The 17,891-nt window shown below is 42.4% G+C and overlaps 1 protein-coding gene across 2 annotated transcripts in view; it reads right to left on the bottom strand.

Moving 5' to 3' along the window:
* The window catches only part of SLC16A1 (solute carrier family 16 member 1), an 86,376-nt gene extending 79,243 nt beyond the window's left edge, over positions 1-7,133 (bottom strand). Inside the window, exon 1 of one of the 2 annotated variants that reach the window (XM_060231214.1) lies at positions 6,996-7,133. The gene's annotated coding sequence lies outside the window, so the exon portion shown is untranslated. The remainder of the gene's footprint in view (positions 1-6,995) is intronic. The other variant, XM_060231215.1, reaches the window with a different exon arrangement.
* Positions 7,134-17,891: the final 10,758 nt, after the last annotated feature.

The following is a 17,891-nucleotide window of genomic DNA, read 5'->3' as shown; positions in this document are numbered from 1 at the left end:
TCAGTTCCAACCCACCAGCAGATCCAAGAAGCCAGGATCTAATGTACATGTTACTAATATACATTACAAATTGGAATGGATGCGAGAGATTTAATCCAGAAAGTGCTTAGAAAAGACTGTGGCAGGCTGCAGAACATTTACTTCTTCCCCCTAGCCAGAATCCAATAGTTCTGCAGGTCTACATTGTGCAGATATAATGGTGGCAGGTAAGTATTGGTTCTTTGCCACCATCACCACCATAGTTGACTTTCAAATGAGCTGTGGTCCATGTCTTGTCAGATTTACCCTGTGTCTTTCTCCACCATTGCTCTAGTCATCTCCCCTATTTTTATATTGACCACAACTCCTCAGTGAACCACAGGGCTTCCCAGGTTCTTTGACCCAAGAAAGGGGGCCTAGGTGCAATTGTATCAATTGCCTGGGTCATTTCCCCATTCCCTAAATTGGGATGGATGCTCTTGTTCTCAGCCTCACACCCTTCACAGTGTAACTATGAGGGGGGGGGGGCGGGGGAGGTGTGCTTGAAGAAGTTTCCTGATAAAGGAACAGGATAAATACACACCAAATAAAAGGAAAAGGAATTAGTGTAGGTTAACAAAAAGCTACTCCATTTACACAGTGCTGAGATTCCTGCTTGTATGCCTATCTATCATTTATATAAGCTTGAAGAAATGTATGTTTTCTTTGGAGGTTTGAAAAGGAGCAAAATTTGTTTTGATGGGGGGGGTTCCCTCTGGGCTGAGGTGGGGGCGGGGGAGTCAGTTCAATTACTTCCCAGACATACCTCAGCTCAACTTCATACAAATCCTAATAGATCTAGCAGGAAAGATAATGGGTGGGTCAGCTCTTCCCCAAGCAGGGAACAGAAATTTGAAGGAAAGGAATACTAGAGTGTCTTTAGGAAGGAGATTCCAGGAAAGGATTATTGGCCTGACTGGGTCAGTGGGAGGGGGAAACAGAAAAGATAAAACTCAGGGAATTGAAGATGAAGACCTCTTTCCTGGAGTGCTGAGTCCATAATAGCACATAGATGTCTCCACTGGGAAGGCAGCCATTGGCCAGGTGCTATAGGAAACTGTAACATCCTAAGCTAAAACAGCCTGTCCTATTTTAACATCTTATAGGGCATGTATACAAAAAGGGACAGAGGGTTTGCATTTTCCCCATTTTTTAAATCCCTTGCTTAATCTGGTTCTGTGCTAAAAGTATGCTTGTAAATATTTTCTTTTTAATAAATACTTCATAACTTTTGATGCCGATGGTGGTTCTCTGTATCACATAAACCTCCATCTCAGACACACTATTTTAAAAAAGAGCACCAAGGGGAAGGCAAGCAGTTAACAAGTCCTCCAGGGCACACAAGGTAGTAAACTGTCCCTCTGGTGACCAGGCACTGGGCAGCAGGAGACACAGTGGCAAGGCCTCAGAACTTAGAAGGAAAGCTGGAGTCCTGACCCTCTCAGTGGGCAGTCTGTTACAAAGGTCAGGTGGTGATGGCAGACTACCCAAGAGTGGAAGAAAAGCCTCTCCAGGGGTTGAGAAAAACCTAAGATAGCAGGGCGGAATGGGGATGGCAAGCCAGAGCTGGCCCATTCTTAAACAATTGATAAGGTATTTTAAAACTGTTAATACTATGTACCTCTCTGAGTTAAGTAATTTCAGTTTCAGGGCACTAGATAATCTTAAATTAAGCCTTTAATCCACAGGAGAGATTCCCTTGCCTTATTAGGTCTGAATTGTAGAGTACATTTTAAAATAAAATAAAATCAGTTCACATGACATTTGATCTTTTCAATTCAACTAAGTATAGTTAATTGCACTAAATGCTGCCAAAGGAGTGGGAGGATAATAGTTACTTGTGCTTTGTACTGTCCAGCTACATTTTGAAATACAGGTGCATATACTTCAGAATTTGAGTTGAAAGAAAAATTAGATTATCAATGTAGTCGTTTACACTGAATGCTTTTAATAAGAACTTTTAAATTCACCAGTACCTAGAAAAGTATGGCTTCTTTTATGTATTCTCCTATGACGGAGGAATGTATTATAATGCCCTATACAACAGGAATACTGCTGTTTAAGTCTTAAAATTTAGGAGGTCAGGTCAGCAAATTAGTGAATTCTAATCTATGTAGTTAAATATTGTAAGAAGAGCATGACCTAATTTAAGGAACACAGTGCACATGGAGCACTAGAAAATCTGCAAAATTAAAATGAATAGGCTTTAGGAAAGCCAGCATGCTAACCTGAATGCTTCGCCACTTAATGTTTCAGCAAGCAATTCAACTAATCCAATCACTGCAAATAAAAAGCCTTTAACTTCCTTAAAGCCCACTCTTATACTTCCTGTGCATAAGGGTCTTTGTGTCATGTGAGGGAACATGTTCTCTTAATCTGGTGCTTTGACCCAACATCTCCCTACTTACCTACCTATTCAACCACAGCAGTTGCCAATGGTCCTGCTGCAATACAAATACTGCGCCTCAAGGCACACTGCAATTCAGCTGTACATCAAAGTGCCTAAGGGATGGGAAATATAATACTTAAATACTATATCCACTAACAAAGTGGATAGAGAGGGCCCAACAAATTTCCATGTAGCATCCAGAATAGTCAGAACCAGGGTTGGAAAAATCCCAATTACCAAGATACCTGAAAAGTCTTTTGTTGATATCTTGAAATCTAGACCATTTTCCTTCTTGTCCCCTCCTTTTTTACTATGCAACAATTGCAACATTGGAGGGGGGATTTCCTTCTTGTAGGGAGCTGGTCTTAGGAATGTAAGAAGAAAGGAGGGCAAAGACCTCAAAAAGACACTGTAAAACTGTATTATTAGGAAGGAATGTGTATGTGAATCTAAAATGTTTTGGATACAGCTACTTTTCTTTAGGGAACACCTACACATGGCTTATGTTTCTCCAACTGTCTTAACCCCCCTCCTCCTTCCTACTCTGAAGAAGCTCAGATATCAATTCTCTTGTACTGTTGTATTCAGAATACATAGCAGAATGGAGTAGGATGGCTTTTGGAGAACAGTAAATGTCCCTATTATGGCTCTGCACCACTTACATCATATAGGATGCCACTTTTAGGTAAAGGAAAACAAGATTCTGTTTGTACTACAGTACGTGAAGCAGTACAAGACTGAATTAGTGAAACATTATATGAAATATTAGTGCAGTATTAGCAGACTAGCGGTGCAATCCTAAACACCCTTCTAAATTCACTAAGCCAGTGGATTTAGAAACTGTATTTAGGATAGATTTGCAAAAGGCAATTCTAAGCAGCTCTAACCAGAAGTAAGTCTCATGTTATTCAGCAGGGTTACTGCTACAGCTTGTCCAAGGGTCACAAAGAGTCGGACTTGACTGTGCGACAGAACAACAATAACTTGACTATAGCTCTAGCCTGCAAAGAAACTACAGCCTGCTTTGTTGAACTTGACAAATGTATTAATAGTATACATTGCAGCAAACACTGTAAAGACCAGCACAGCAGCTACTCTGTGATAGTACACAGACATGGCATAATCCATTAAAGGCACAGACTTTCCCATGATGTCTGGGAAACTCTCCAACTACTGCACCACTACTACCTTAAAGGATTTTCCACATATGTGCCCATTCACCTTAGACATTTAATTATCTTCTGCTAATTTTTGAGTGAGGACAAGAGAGTTGTTTTTGACCCTACACAAGGCACAACTACATTACAATCCCATCCCGAAGTTCCCTCCCAACAATTGCAACATTGGAGGGGGGATTTAAAATCAGACTCCAGTCCAAAGACAAGGAAATAATTATCTATCAGAAGTAACCAGGAAAACTTCAGGCATGAACTGAAGTGGCAAAGAACACTGGTGCCAACCTACTCTTATTGGTTCAGAAGTAAAACAGTGAAACCAAGAACCACAAGGTTCTCCATCTATCAGATGTTAAAAGGCTTTATGAGATTACCATCTACAAAGTAAGTAAACCACAAATAGCATCCTTGTTTGGTAAATAGAAATAAGGAGACAATGGTGATGATGATCTGGGTATACAAACCTAGAAGCAAAAGATTCAAGGGCATGAAACTGACTGACGTAATGAAGATGCAACCTTGAATTAGGTTGACTAATTCCCCTGACAAGCTATAGGGGTGATGTTTCTAGTAGTTACTCATGCATACAATTGCTATTTGACACTGTCAGTTGCATCAGGCTTATATTTTATAACAAAGAGAAATGGTTCTTGTCAAACAGACTTAGGAAAGGAGGTAGCAGAAAGGCAGTCTGCTTAAATAAAAGCTGTGATGGCCACAGTAAAATATAATACATACAATATGTACAGTTTTTTTACTTCATTTATACCCCCACCTTGCTCCCCATAATTCTCTTCTCCTCCATTCAATCTTCATAACAACCCTGATAGGTAGGTCAGGCTGAGAGTGCTTAGTTTAGCGTGGTATTTTTAAATGGTGCAACACACCAACTCAGTTTGAGGAGAAAAGAACTTATTTTGAGGGACTGTCAGTTTTGAAGTTTAACAAATACCTAGTTACAGAAAATTCTACTGTCCAGCTGTTCTTAAAGCTATAGTGGCAGGCTTGAAACATGCTTGTTTTTTATACCAGAGCCAACATCAAGGTTCAATTCGTTAAATGGTTATATATGATCAATGACAGCAAACAAACAATAGGATCATTTTAACTTGCACAGATAAAGTCACTGAGCTTCCACACCTAATTAACTCAGTCAGTTAGCGCTAGAATCAAAGTGGACACAGCCACACAACACATGGCTCTTTTGAATTGTAAGGCATTTATTTTCCATGCTGCTGTCGCAAATGCTTGTATACTCAAGAGTATAAGTAAAAAAATGTCTATGATTTTGCACCTCTGGCACTTTCTACCGCTGAGTCATATTCCTAAAATTGACTGATCCGATATTACAGAAGAGAGACTCCATATCAAACACATATACCCCACTGTAGGAAAGAGATAGTAACACGTAAAGGTGAAAGAAGTTGAAGAGGCAACCCATTTCACAAACAGCTATATGGAAACAAACTGTACTCCAAACTAACCAAGAAATATTTCCATGTCTTGGACGGTGATAGCTAAAAAATTCAAGAGGATTTGCCACAGTCACAGTCAAACAATCATTTTCTCTGTACATTCTTTTACATATTTTCCTATTAGAAAAGTAACTGGTAGTTACAAGGGGAGGGGGGAAATCCTCAATCCAGTTATAAACATGGATATTTATTAATTCATTTATACCCCATCTTCCTCCCCAATGGGGACCCAAGATGGCTTACATCATTATTTTCTCCATTTTAATCAACCAGGTGTGCATATTAACTGGTGGCCCTGAATATTAACATGCATTCCAACAAAAAATGTGTCCTGCTACTTCAATAGAACTCAGATGATGCAAATGCGTATCCAGGTCCTCAGGCAGTACACAGAGAATGTGCACGGATCTAGCTAATGTGAAAGGACAATGATCCAGTTCTGTTCCAAGCACAGCCTCTTAAACCACTTCCTTTTGTTGTGCCTTTTGCAAGATATACAAATCTGAAAATCTCACCAACATCATTCCACAATATTGAACCTTAGTTTCCCTGAACAAAAAAAACCATATAACTCAAAACAGATCTCGCACAATAATATGATCAAGGTTAATGAAAAGAACAAACAATGCATTTCTCCCATACAGTCTTCATTGAAAACTGCCAATAACAGTGTTGATAAAAAGCAGGACACTCATAATTTTCAATTCCTGTTTGAAGTATAACTGCTAAATCTTGCTAATGCCTGAAGAAAACAATGCTCAGTACATTAATTCAGCAAATTATTTCTATACTCAAGAGTGTTTGCAGCATTTGGCATTAAGTGACACTCTTAAACTCAAAAAGTCACCACAAGATAGTACAGTAAACAAGGCAAGCCCCTTCCAGAAAAAAAGTGAGAAAATCTCCCCTCCTCCCCCATTTAAAGCATAACCTTTCGAAAGGCTCAGAGATTAACATACCTAATTTAACTATCTAAGGTTGTTTGCCCTTTTCCTGGAATAAAGTTCATACTACCTTGTCATGCCTTACATTCATGCCCCTAATCTATTCAAAATGGAGACAGTTTATATGTTCAGTTATGAGTCAACCAACAAAACACACATGTGAATCGAGCCACCTGTGAACCAACTTCCCACATCAGAGCAAAATCTTACTTTGCCTATATACGGGGGCTCAAAAAAGTGGAACTGTTCGCTGCAAGATGACTGTGATGAAGTTATCCACTGCCTTCCAGATAGGCTATCAACATAGATATTAAACCAGAGTTTCAGCACAAAGATGCTCAAGTCTAACAGTGAAGCTATAAAGAAAAGAGACTTTCTCTGTCACACACACAGAGCCATGAGGTGAAACCACTCACATCCATGGAGATGTACATCCATCAGTCCATTAACCACCTAATCCCACGTGTTTAAGTATAAGAACAGGCATGCCTTCCTCCCAGCCCCTGGACAAAGCAAGCCTTCCTCTTCGCGGCCGAGACTGGCAGCAACAAGCGAGCTCTGCAGTCAAGGGCCCCAAATCCACATAACGAGCAACCGGGAGGGAGCTGGTTTCCAACGGCCACCATAGCAGGATGGCCAGCCGACCACGTATCCCGCACCTTCAGCTTCCATGCACTATGTACTCCTAGGAAGCACTTCACTAGCCAAAATCCCAGGGCTCGCCGCCACCCCCTCCGTTTCACCTCGTGGCCAGAGAAAGGGTCTCCCTATACTCCAGCCGTCGACCACCCCACATACACTTCTCGTCCATAACCCCATCCCGGTCGTGACTAAGGACTGCTCAAGCGGCAGCCCCACATGGCCCTCAGCGCGCTATCTCCGCCCCTACCGCCTTCCATCCCGTCCTTGCCCGCCACGTGGAACACCGGCATCTGCTCTGCCAGCCTCCGCGGCCGGGGACAGAAAAGTGCCACCCCCACCGGGAGAGCTGTACCTGTTGCAAGCAGCTAACCTGGTCCGAAACGCCTCAGCGTCTTTCTTCTCTCCTTGTTCACCAGCCAAGTCGCCGCTGTTCCCGCCCCCTCGCGCACTATAACGGGCTGCTGGGGAGGAGCAGAGGAAGGCGGGAAGAAGGAGGGCCTTAGAGTCAATGGGCATTTGTGAAGTAGGAGGCCTACTCCCCCTCATGGCCGGGATTCCCCTGAGGGTCAGAGGGAAATAGAGACCGCAGCGATTCCGTTTCTAGAGGTACAGAGGCGGTAAGGAGGCCAACTGAAGGCTCCAGGGGAAGGATCTTGAGATATTGAGTTTTCTGAAGGGAAACCAACTGGCGATTTCTGTGTTACCGGGATATCCAATGGCAGATATTCCTCCTAGAAGGAGAGAAACCGTGTTTTAACCTGCTAGTCCTTGTTTTCTTGAAAACGCTACCACCCCCACCCTGTGTCCCAATTAGATGGGGGTAAATTGCTATCATTTATTCTTAAATTATGAGAAAAGCCCGACTCCTTTTTAAAATTTTAATTCCCTGGAACCGTTAAAATCTGTTCCTGATATAATCTCTGACTCAGATTCATTGTTCTTGTCTTGCATCTAAAATTCAGCAATGAGCCCGCCCTGAGAAATGTAGTTTATGTATTTAAAATGGGAGACACACAAGGACTTGCAGAGTGCATCTCATTTTCCCCTACCCCATTATTTCTTCTTTCCCTACCCAGAAAGCACCCATAGCGTTTCCCCTTTTTTGCTTCCTTCCCACCCACCAGCCATCCTACCTTTATCTGCCCCCAATTTTCTGCTTTCCCTCCTTCCCTTAGGCGGGCTACCTCTTTCTGGTAAAACTATAGTCCGGTTGCATGGTGCTGTCTTTCTGGCCAGGCTCAGTTGTGCAGTAGATAATCTTAAAGGACTTGAGGGGAACACTGAGTTTTTCCACTTCCCCACTATTTCTTCTTTCCATTGACTGAAAAACTCCATAACCTCTCCTCTCCCTGCTTATTTATCTACCTTCTGGCCACCAGCCAACCTACCTTTATCAGACCCCATCTTCAGATTTCCAGGAGAAATTATGGCTCAGTTGCATGGTGCCTGTCAGTGGGCCAGGACCAGTTGCTTAGTGAGGAAGCCAGAAGGAGATTAAGGCTTGAAGGCTGGCAATACTGTTGTTGCCTAGCAATGGCCACTGAGGACATTCATTACCTTAAAAGCGACAGGTGCTACTTCTATTACCCCCCTTTTATATTTCAGATTTTACTTCAAATCTGGTGTTTTTCAAGTTTGTAGAAATATTTGTCTTTGTTTATGACTTCAAACTGGATTTAAGTACCCACAGATTTGGCAATGTTGAGAATTAGATAAATTGATGTTCTAGATATGTATATTCTGTTTTTCTGCCTAATGGGGAACCAAAGCAGTTTACAACATTCTTCTATCCTCCTTTATTTCATTCTCAAAATAGCAGCCTTATGAGGTAGGTTAGGCTGCAAGACTGACTGGGCCAAAAAATCTACATATTTTTTTGGGGGGGGGGACAAAAGTAAAAAATGGCGTCCCTTGTATTTTTCCTTCATTTATATAAGGCAGTTTCATGTCTGTGTTCATGTGAAGCATTGATTCTAGTTGGCTGCCAGGCGGGGCCAGCCTTGATGAAGTCTATATTGCTTCTGCTGAACTGTCTGGAATGGCGAAAGCAGTACAGGGATGTAAAGCAGACCCTCACACAGGGAATAGCAGAAAAATAAAGTCAGGATTACTGGAGAGACCAGTGAGATAGCTGCAGCCGCCTCCTCCCCACAGCTGCCTTCCTGCTGCCACCGCTGTCTTCTCGCTGCCTTCCGCCGCCTGCCCACAGCTGCTGCTGCCTTCCCGCTGCCTCCCCGCAGCTGCCGCTGCCTTCCTGCCGCCTCCCTGCAGCTGCCTTCCCACCACCTCCCCCCAGCCACCGCTGTCTTCCGTTGCCTCCCCGCACCTGCCTCTGCCTTCCTGCCACCTCCCCACCAGCTGCTGCTGTCTTCCGCCACCTCCCGCAGCTACTGCTGCTGCATTCCCACCACCTCCCCCAGCCGCCGCTGCCTTCCACCACCTCGCCGCTGCCTTCCCGCCACCTTCCACCGCCTCCCTGCAGCTGCCACTGTCTTCCCGCCGCCTTGCTGCTGTCTTCTCGTCACTTTCTGCTGCTTTGCCGCTGTCTTCTGCCGCCTCCCCCCAGCCGCCGCTGCGTTCCCACCACCTCCCCACAGCCACTGCTGCCTTCCCACCACCTCCCCACAGCTGCCGTTGCCTTTCCGCCGCCTCCCCCAGCCGCCGCTGCCTTCCCACCACCTCCCTGCAGCCACCACTGCCTTCCCGCCGCCTTCTGCCACCTCACTGCTGTCTTCTTGCCGCCTCCCCACAGCCGCCGCTGTCTTCCCGACACCTTCCGCCGCCACTGTCTTCCCGCCGCGTCGTCGCTGTCTTCCCACCACCTTCTGCCGCCTCCTCATAGCTGCCGCTGCCTTCCTGCCACCTCCCCGCAGCCGCCACTGTCTTCCCGCCACGAGAAGTTGGCCGCCCACTCTCTCATTTGCACTTGATAGAAAGAGCAGAGGAAACCCAAAGAGCAAAGGGAACTTTTTAAAAAATCTGTCCTCTGTTACTGACAGAGGCAGCTTGCAAGTTACCGAGGGGGGTGGGGAAGCAAGCTCCCAATGCAGGAAGCTTTGTAGCATTGGGCCAGCAAAACCGCTACAAAGCGGAAGACAGCAGCAGCTGGTGGGGAGGTGGCAGGAAGGCAGAGGCAGGTGCAGGGAGGCAACGGAAGACAGCGGTGGCTGGGGGGAGGTGGTGGGAAGGCAGCTGCAGGGAGGCGGCAGGAAGGTAGCGGCAGCTGCGGGGAGGCAGCGGGAAGGCAGCAGCAGCTGTGGGCAGGCGGCGGAAGGCAGCGAGAAGACAGCGGTGGCAGCAGGAAGGCAGCTGTGGGGAGGAGCTAGCAAAATTCACATAACCAATCAGAGTGACTGTTATATAGGATATTGCAAATCCCTGCCTTTTTTAGGCCTTAGAACATTTTTAACCCTCCTTTTTCTAATAACTCATTTTGATTTCTCATCTTACCATACATCTCCCGTATTCATTTGGTCATTTACCATTATTCCCTGTTCGTTTCCCCAAAAGGTGGCACACTAGAATAGTGGATGTCAGGGATCATACACACCAAAATCATCCTCGTGTTCATTTTATGTCTCTTTTTGCACAACCATTATCTCAGAGGATCCAAAAGGGAAAAATATGGGCCCTTCTAGAATCCAATCTTGAATGGTTTCATTCCAAAATCCAAGCATTTCGACTTCCGGGCTCCATCATCTTGGCTTCAGAGGGGTCCACAGATTGTCCTCCTATGGCACCTCTGAGTCTGGCTGTTGGAGGGGTGTCACAGAAGTGATGTCCCCATAGAAAAGCCCGGAAGAGGCTTTTTCTTCGGCATGGAACTTTTATGGGGAGAGAGGGGTCCAGCGGTGGCTGCCCCTGTGCTTCCTGTATGTCCTGAGGCTCCACAGCCATGAAAAGCTGGCGCACCAGCAGAAAAAGAAGAACGCCTGACTGCTTTCTTGCTTTTGTTTTCTCCAGTACGCCTTTGATGTAGTGTCTTTCTACTCCTAATGTGATGAGTCTACTTGACAAGTAGGTGTTTTCCTAATTCCGATGCCTGATGAGTCACTTTACATAACAACGAGAGACTAGCTCAAAATAAGAGAAATGAGGCCTCGAATAGTCACAAGCAGCTTTAGCTATTTAAATTGGATTGAATAGAACTACTAAAATTGACTCGCATTATAATTGGACATATACTAAAGAGATTATTATTAGGTTGCAATATGATCTGAACATAAAGGAGATATATTCTAGAGAGATCTCTCTCTGTCGTCTGACTGTTGAAAGAATGGCATTTGAAATCTCAGCTGGAGCTGTCGTGGAATGTGGATTAGCAGGAGCTCGAAGCTATTTTACAATTTGAACTAAGAGACTGAGTTTGCTGTCAGAGAAAAGTGGCACTGCCTAGCAAAATGTCTTATAAAAAAGATATCTTTTAAAATATCATTTCTATGAACAGGATCTTGCCTCGTTTATGCAACTTATTGAAGACCAAATGAGTTGTTTTATGCTGAAAACTAACGAAATTGCAAATCTACAGGAGTTGAGTGCTAAAGAGAGTCTGCTGACATCTGTGGAATGGGAAAGTGATATGCTCCGAAACAAACAAAGAAAAATCAAAATGTTCTCCTATGTCGGTATTAAAACAAGACCGGAAATTAAGATCTAGTGAAGTCATGCTGAGAGGGAAAAATGGTGTTGAATTCTTCCTCCCACTGTTGAAGGGGCAGGCCATATTGAGAAGAGAAAAGGTACACTCCGATCAACAAATTAACATGTGGAAAGCTTTCCGGAAGAAGGATTTTGAATTTTTTTTCATTTTTGTGAATGGTTAGATATGGAACCCTGATTAAGAAGTGGTATGCAATTTTAAAAGGCAAACTGTGATTAAATGGGCTGTCTCTGATGTAATATGGATGCAGAAATTAAAGGAACTTAAAAGCTTTTAATCTTTGGGAAGAAGGATTTCTGAATTTTGGGTTTTTTGGTGGGTAAACAAACATGTAACTATTAATAATGAACAGATATCTGATTTTAAAAGAACAAGGGAGATTTTGAAGAAGTAAGAGTTGGTAGAATTGTAATTTAATATATAGTCAATTTGGATTTATGCTAGAGTGCAGATAACATTTTTTTATATACATATAGTAGATGTATCTACAGTATGCTTATTAGTGAAATTGCTCATACTGATGTAAGAGCTGGATTAATGGTTGAAAAGGCAGATAGCATAATTGTTCTGTAACTTGGTAGATTTGTTTCTAACATGCTCTTTTGGAGAAACTGTTAGGCTGAGATAGACAAACTATTAAGTTGTATCTTATGTAATTTGTTAAGGAGAAAGATATGATTTTTATGTGCTTGTTTTAATAAGGATTTTGTTAATCCAACAATTTAATTTGTGCCTATAATAGGGTTAAGTTAAATTAGACAAAAGTGGTGTTGAGATAGTTTTTAATTTTTTTTAACTTGCTATACTTATTTGTGTTTAAGAAGAATTGTTAAGATTCATATTCCTATTATTAGTTTATTTAAAAAATTGTAATGAAAGAAAGAAAGGTAAAATATAGGGAGATTTTTATACTTGCAGGTAGAATGACTTGAGTATTTTATTGAGAGGTAAAATTATAATTGATATATTTGTAATGCTTTCTGTTTTCCCCATTCTGTCAATGCCCCTTCCCCCCTTTTTATGTATTCTTTGCATTGCTTTTCTCTTTTGTAGTTTAAACCAATAAAAATTATAAAATGAAAAAAAATCAAAATCCAAGCATTTCCTCCCCTCAGAGATAGTAGCACAAGAGTAATTTCAACTTTTGTCATCCTGTTCCCAGATGTTCTTTTACTTCTTCTCCCAGGCTTCAGATCCTATGGATAACTGACGAAAACTAAATTCACATTTATATATACTTGGTTTTTTAATATATGATGACATTTTAAAAGATGACGGGTTTCTCAGCTGTCTCTCTGTAGCATTCTTTCTTTTCCAACTAAATGCTGGACTGACAGGCAAAATACAGCTTTTGCTGGTAGGGTGCCAGCCCCCAGGTGGGGCCTGGAGATCTCCTGCTTTTACAACAGATCTCCAGTTGGCAGAGATCAACTCCCCTGGAGAAAATGGCTGCTCTAAATGGAGCCTTTGATGGCATTGTACCATGCTGAGGTCCCTTCTCTCCCCAAACCCCACCCTCTCCTGGATCCACACCCCCAAATCTTAAGGTATTTTCCATCCCATACCTAGCAACCCTACCTGGTAGACATGTCCTCAGCATCTTCAAGAAGTAGGAACTACATATGTGCCTCCTGTTTCAGCCCTCCTTCCCACTGAGCTACTAACCATATCACAATAATACTTCCTGTTTCCAGTCTTCCTTATCCATATGGTCTGTGTCATTGGGGAGGGATGGTGGCTCAATGGTAGAGCACCTGCTTGGTAAGCAGAAGGTCCTAGGTTCAATCCCCGGCATCTCCAACTAAAAAGGGTCCAGGCAAGTAGGCGTGAAAACCGCAGCTGTTGAGACCCTGGAGAGCTACTGCTAGTCTGAGTAGACAATACTGACTTTGATGAACCAAGGGTCTGATTCAGTATAAGGCAGCTTCATATGTTCATCATTTTAGAAGAAGAATGTTATACCCTGCTTTTCTTTACCTTCAGAAGTCTCAAAGCAGCTTACAATTGCCTTCCCTTCCTCTTACCACAACAAGGGGTTGAGAGAGTTCCAAGGTCACCCAGCAGGCTTCATGTGGAGGAATGGGGAATCAAACCTAGTTCCCAGATTAGAAGCCACTGCTCTTAACTACTACACCAGGCTGGCTCTCTAGGTATGCTTGGAAGGCACAAAATGTAGCCCGTTTTCTAAAGGTAAGTTGGTATGGTCAGTTCAGTGTCTGGAGAAGAGATTTTCTGAAAATTCTACATAAGACATCTTGAGTTCCATGAGTGAAGTGTTGACATTTCTGCTCTTTCTGTACAGTATATTGGCTGTGCTTGAGTAATATTGGGATGTCATCACTGAGGGTCATCATGATTGCTGGGTGGTATTATGTTTGCCAGGGGTCCTACTTGGGGACCATATAAATGGCAACATATAAATGTTTTAAATAAACAAATGAATACTTTTGGCTTTCATTGTTCTATGTTAAACTAATATTATTGGTGGGGAGGGCGGGGTATAAATTTAATAAACGAAACTAAACTATTGTTCTTTTGATGTTGCTGCTGGTAGGCCAGTTTTTTCAGTGATGCCTGTCCAGGATCTGAGACTACAATGCAATTCTAAACTCAGGTATACCAGTCTATTCACACTGCAATCCTATCCATTTTACTAAGGAGAAAGTCCCACAGAACTCAGCAAGACTTACTTCCATGTAAACATGTGTAAGCTTGTACTGTGTGAGTCAGGTAAAGTATCCTGATGGATGAGTCCCCTGACAAAAAAATCTCTAAATGATATCTTGGAACACACAACGCCACTTGTTCAAAGTATTATTTTATTACAAATTAATCTCAACTGTTACTACTTGTTAACAAAGAGCAGCAAAGCAAGCTATCAGATAATTATGGTGATTATGGTTTGAACTCCTCTGGTGTCTGTCTGAAACCCATTGCATTTGTAGTAAGAAATTATAAGAAAATGTGTTTCTCTTGTACAGATAACATATCTTTCACATATCTCCTGTATCTTTCCCTTTCCAGGTGAAAATTCATTTAAATGTTTTTTGTTCGTACAAGCCAGATTTTTAACTCTTTTTCTTGTTTACCACCAGTTCATGAACAATTAATTTCTCGAGGTTAACAATTGCTGCAGCATGAAGAGAATGTTTGGTCTTTTCTGTTCTAGCTACAGGATCTGTAAAAATGATACAAATTATTTAGCTTTCTTTCTAGGCTGTCATCATTTTATAAATTCATATTTCCTTATGTACATATTTGCCCACCTCCTAGGGTTTATAATTTACTTTTCCATTTTATATTGGAACACTGATAAATTGTGGAGAATTACAACTCTGTTGAGCCACCCACCTTATGTCCAATTTATACTATATTTATCCTTTGTAAAGCCTTTCCATTAAAAAAAAAACAACTTCAGAATCAGCCAACTGTGTCAACCGTAATTATGGGATCTGCATGTTCATGAAATAGCCCAAATTAATACACTCCTTCCAAAATGCTGGCTCAGAAGACTAGCTGAAAGAATTGTGTTAGTATTTCTGCGGATTTTATATAAGCAAGCTGAAGTTGGATTTTTGGAAGTTTCTGCGTATACACCTGGCCCATAGATTCCAGTGCAGTAGCTTAAATGCATAAAAACGTATTCCATATATGTGTAGCATTTAAAATGTTAAATAAATATTTCTTAAGCAGTTTACTTAGACCAGTTAATGCTGAGGATGGACTCATGCATGTTAACATTAAGCCACATCTGCTGTAACTTAGAAATATGTATACAATATTTAAAATAGATAAACAAATGGTGGCAAGTGTTAGTTGGTGATTAATGCACATTGAGGGGTGCAATTCTTATGCGCACTTTCCTGTACATAGAATAATAGAATCACAGAGTTAGAAGGTACCTCTAGGGTCATCTAGTCCAATCCCCTGCACAATGCAGGAAACTCAGAAACACCTCCCCTAAATTCACAGGATCTTCATGCTGTCAGATGGCCATCTAGCCTCTGTTTAAAAACCTCCAAGGAAGGAGAGCCCACCACCTCCCGAGGAAGCCTGTTCCACTGAGGAATCGCTCTAATGGTCAGGAAGTTCTTCCTAACACTGAGCCAGAAACTCTTTTGAAGAAGATGATGATATTGGATTTATATCCCGCCCTCCACTCCGAATCTCAGCGTCTCAGAGCGGCTCACAATCTCCTTTATCTTCCTCCCCCACAACAGACACCCTGTGAGGTGGGTGGGGCTGAGAGGACTCTCACAGCAGCTGCCCTTTCAAGGACAACCTCTGCCAGAGCTATGGCTGACCCAAGGCCATTCCAGCAGGTGCAAGTGGAGGAGTGAGGAATCAAAACTGGTTCTCCCAAATAAGAGGCCGCACACTTAACCACTACACCAAACTGGCTTAATGACTACACTTAACCACTACACCAAACAAGCATTCCCTCTATTCCTTCATCCAAATTTTGATGTAATTTCAACCCATTGGTTCTGGTCCTATCTTCCGGGGCCACAGAAAACAATTCCACACCATCATTTATATGACAGCCCTTCAAGTACTTGAAGATGGTGATCATATCATCTCTCAGCCACCTCCTCTCCAGGCTAAACACCCCCAGCTCCTTCAACCTTTCCTCATAGGACTTGGTCTCCAGACCCCTTACCATCTTTGTCACCCTCCTCTGGACCAGTTCCAGCTTGTCTATATCCTTCTTAAAATGTGGTGCCCAAAACTGAACACAATACTCCAGGTGAGGTCTTACCAGAGCAGAGTAAAGCGATACCATCACATCACGTGATCTGGACACTATACTTCTGTTGATACAGCCCAAAATTGCATTTGCCTTTTTAGCCACCGCATCACACTGTTGACGCATGTTCAGCGTATGATCCACTAAAACCCCTAGATCCTTTTCACACATATTACTGCTAAGACAAGTCTCCCCCATCCTATAACCATGCATTGGATTTTTCCTACCTACATGCAGAACTTTACATTAATCCCTTTTAAAATTCATTTTATTGACAAGAGCTCCTCAATCCACCACATTGCCTTTGCAGAATTTTTAAATATCTTTAAAATGGCTGAAGCATCCACAGGTCAGACTCATGGATACTGTCACATCTAGTTTGGCCCTCAGATGTTACTCAGTTGAGAATGGCACTGTTAGATAAGTAATGCTTTAGCCTTCTTTGTTTTACTGCAAGCAGCTTGGCTTGGATTGTATCACCACATTTTGCACATGCTTCACTCTGGTTTCAGCACAGTTTGCTTGCTAGTATTTCCATTGACATATGACCAGTGGTTTTCAATAAGTCCTTGCACAAATAAAAGTGCTAGAGGCAGAAGATGTGAGCTCTGCTGCAGTCAGAGCAAAGCATGTGTAAAGTGTCTAAAGATCCAAACCAAGATGTTTGTATATGTAGATGATTACATAGAATTTAAGCAGTTAAAGCGCTATCTTACAGTGACACCCAGTGACTTCACTGCACTTAGATAAGTGTCATTCTACTTAGAATGGCACTGCAGTATACTCAGAGTGAAATGCATTTGGAGATGAATTACAGTGATCACCAGAGTGCTGTTGGCCATGTGTTCTCTCTTCATTTGTGAATCACTTGTCTGTAACCTAAAATTAGTCTAGGCAGACTTGTTTTACTTTTTTTTTCTAGGGCTAAAAGCTTAATACTGAATAATTTGCTTCAAATGAGAAACAGGGAACATGACTAGGAAAGCAGTGACATTGAACAGATTGGAAATAGATCAAAGGAAAAAGTCATCCCCACAGCAACTGTGATCACTCAAGATTAGTTTCATAAATGTTAACGCACTTAGTGCTGCTGAGTAGTCAAAACAGGACCTTCTACCTTAGGCAGTAGTACAGTTTCGTCGTTAAGTCAGACAGTCGAGCCCGACTCTTTTACAGTACAGTACAGTTACTGTAATCTAATTTTCATTCATCTTTTTTTTTAAATTACGCTAACATAAAAACAGGTGAGTATACCAAGTTTCTTTTAAAATTTCAACATGACTTTAAACCAAGAATATGGCATGTTTTGCTCTTCAACACTGCAAATTTAAAAAGATTAAATTCCATGATCTTGCTGCACATTTCTCCAGTAACATTGGACACTGTACTAGAAAGGATAGTTAGCTGCTGAGAGCTGACACAAGCACAGTGCAGTTTAGATCAGGAGTGGCCAAACTACAGCTCAGGAGCCACATGTGGCTCTTCCATACATATTGTGTGACTCCCAGAGGTTGAGGAGGAACTTAATATAGGCTTACTCTCAAGTAAGCATGCTTTGCATTAGGATCTCTGTCAGCCTCTGAGCGCTGACTCTTAGGTAGGTGACTATTTTCTCTCTGTGAAGCAGGGAAGGAGGGGAAAATAGGCAGGTTTGCAAGCTCTTCTCTACCACAAAGGTTGCCTGGAGACTTAGAGTGGGAAAAGAGAACGTAAGAACTGAGGGAGCAGCTGGAAAGACGGACAGACTTAAAGAGGCAACACAGGGTTCTTCCTTAGTTTCATAGTTCTTGTAGGAGCTGTATTTGCTAACCTTGCTGTCAAGGCAAAGAGAGATGCATCAT

The sequence above is a fragment of the Heteronotia binoei genome, chromosome 2 (genome assembly GCF_032191835.1).
Source record: "Heteronotia binoei isolate CCM8104 ecotype False Entrance Well chromosome 2, APGP_CSIRO_Hbin_v1, whole genome shotgun sequence".
Taxonomy (NCBI): domain Eukaryota; kingdom Metazoa; phylum Chordata; class Lepidosauria; order Squamata; family Gekkonidae; genus Heteronotia; species Heteronotia binoei.
This window is presented reverse-complemented; position numbering and strand designations above follow the sequence as displayed.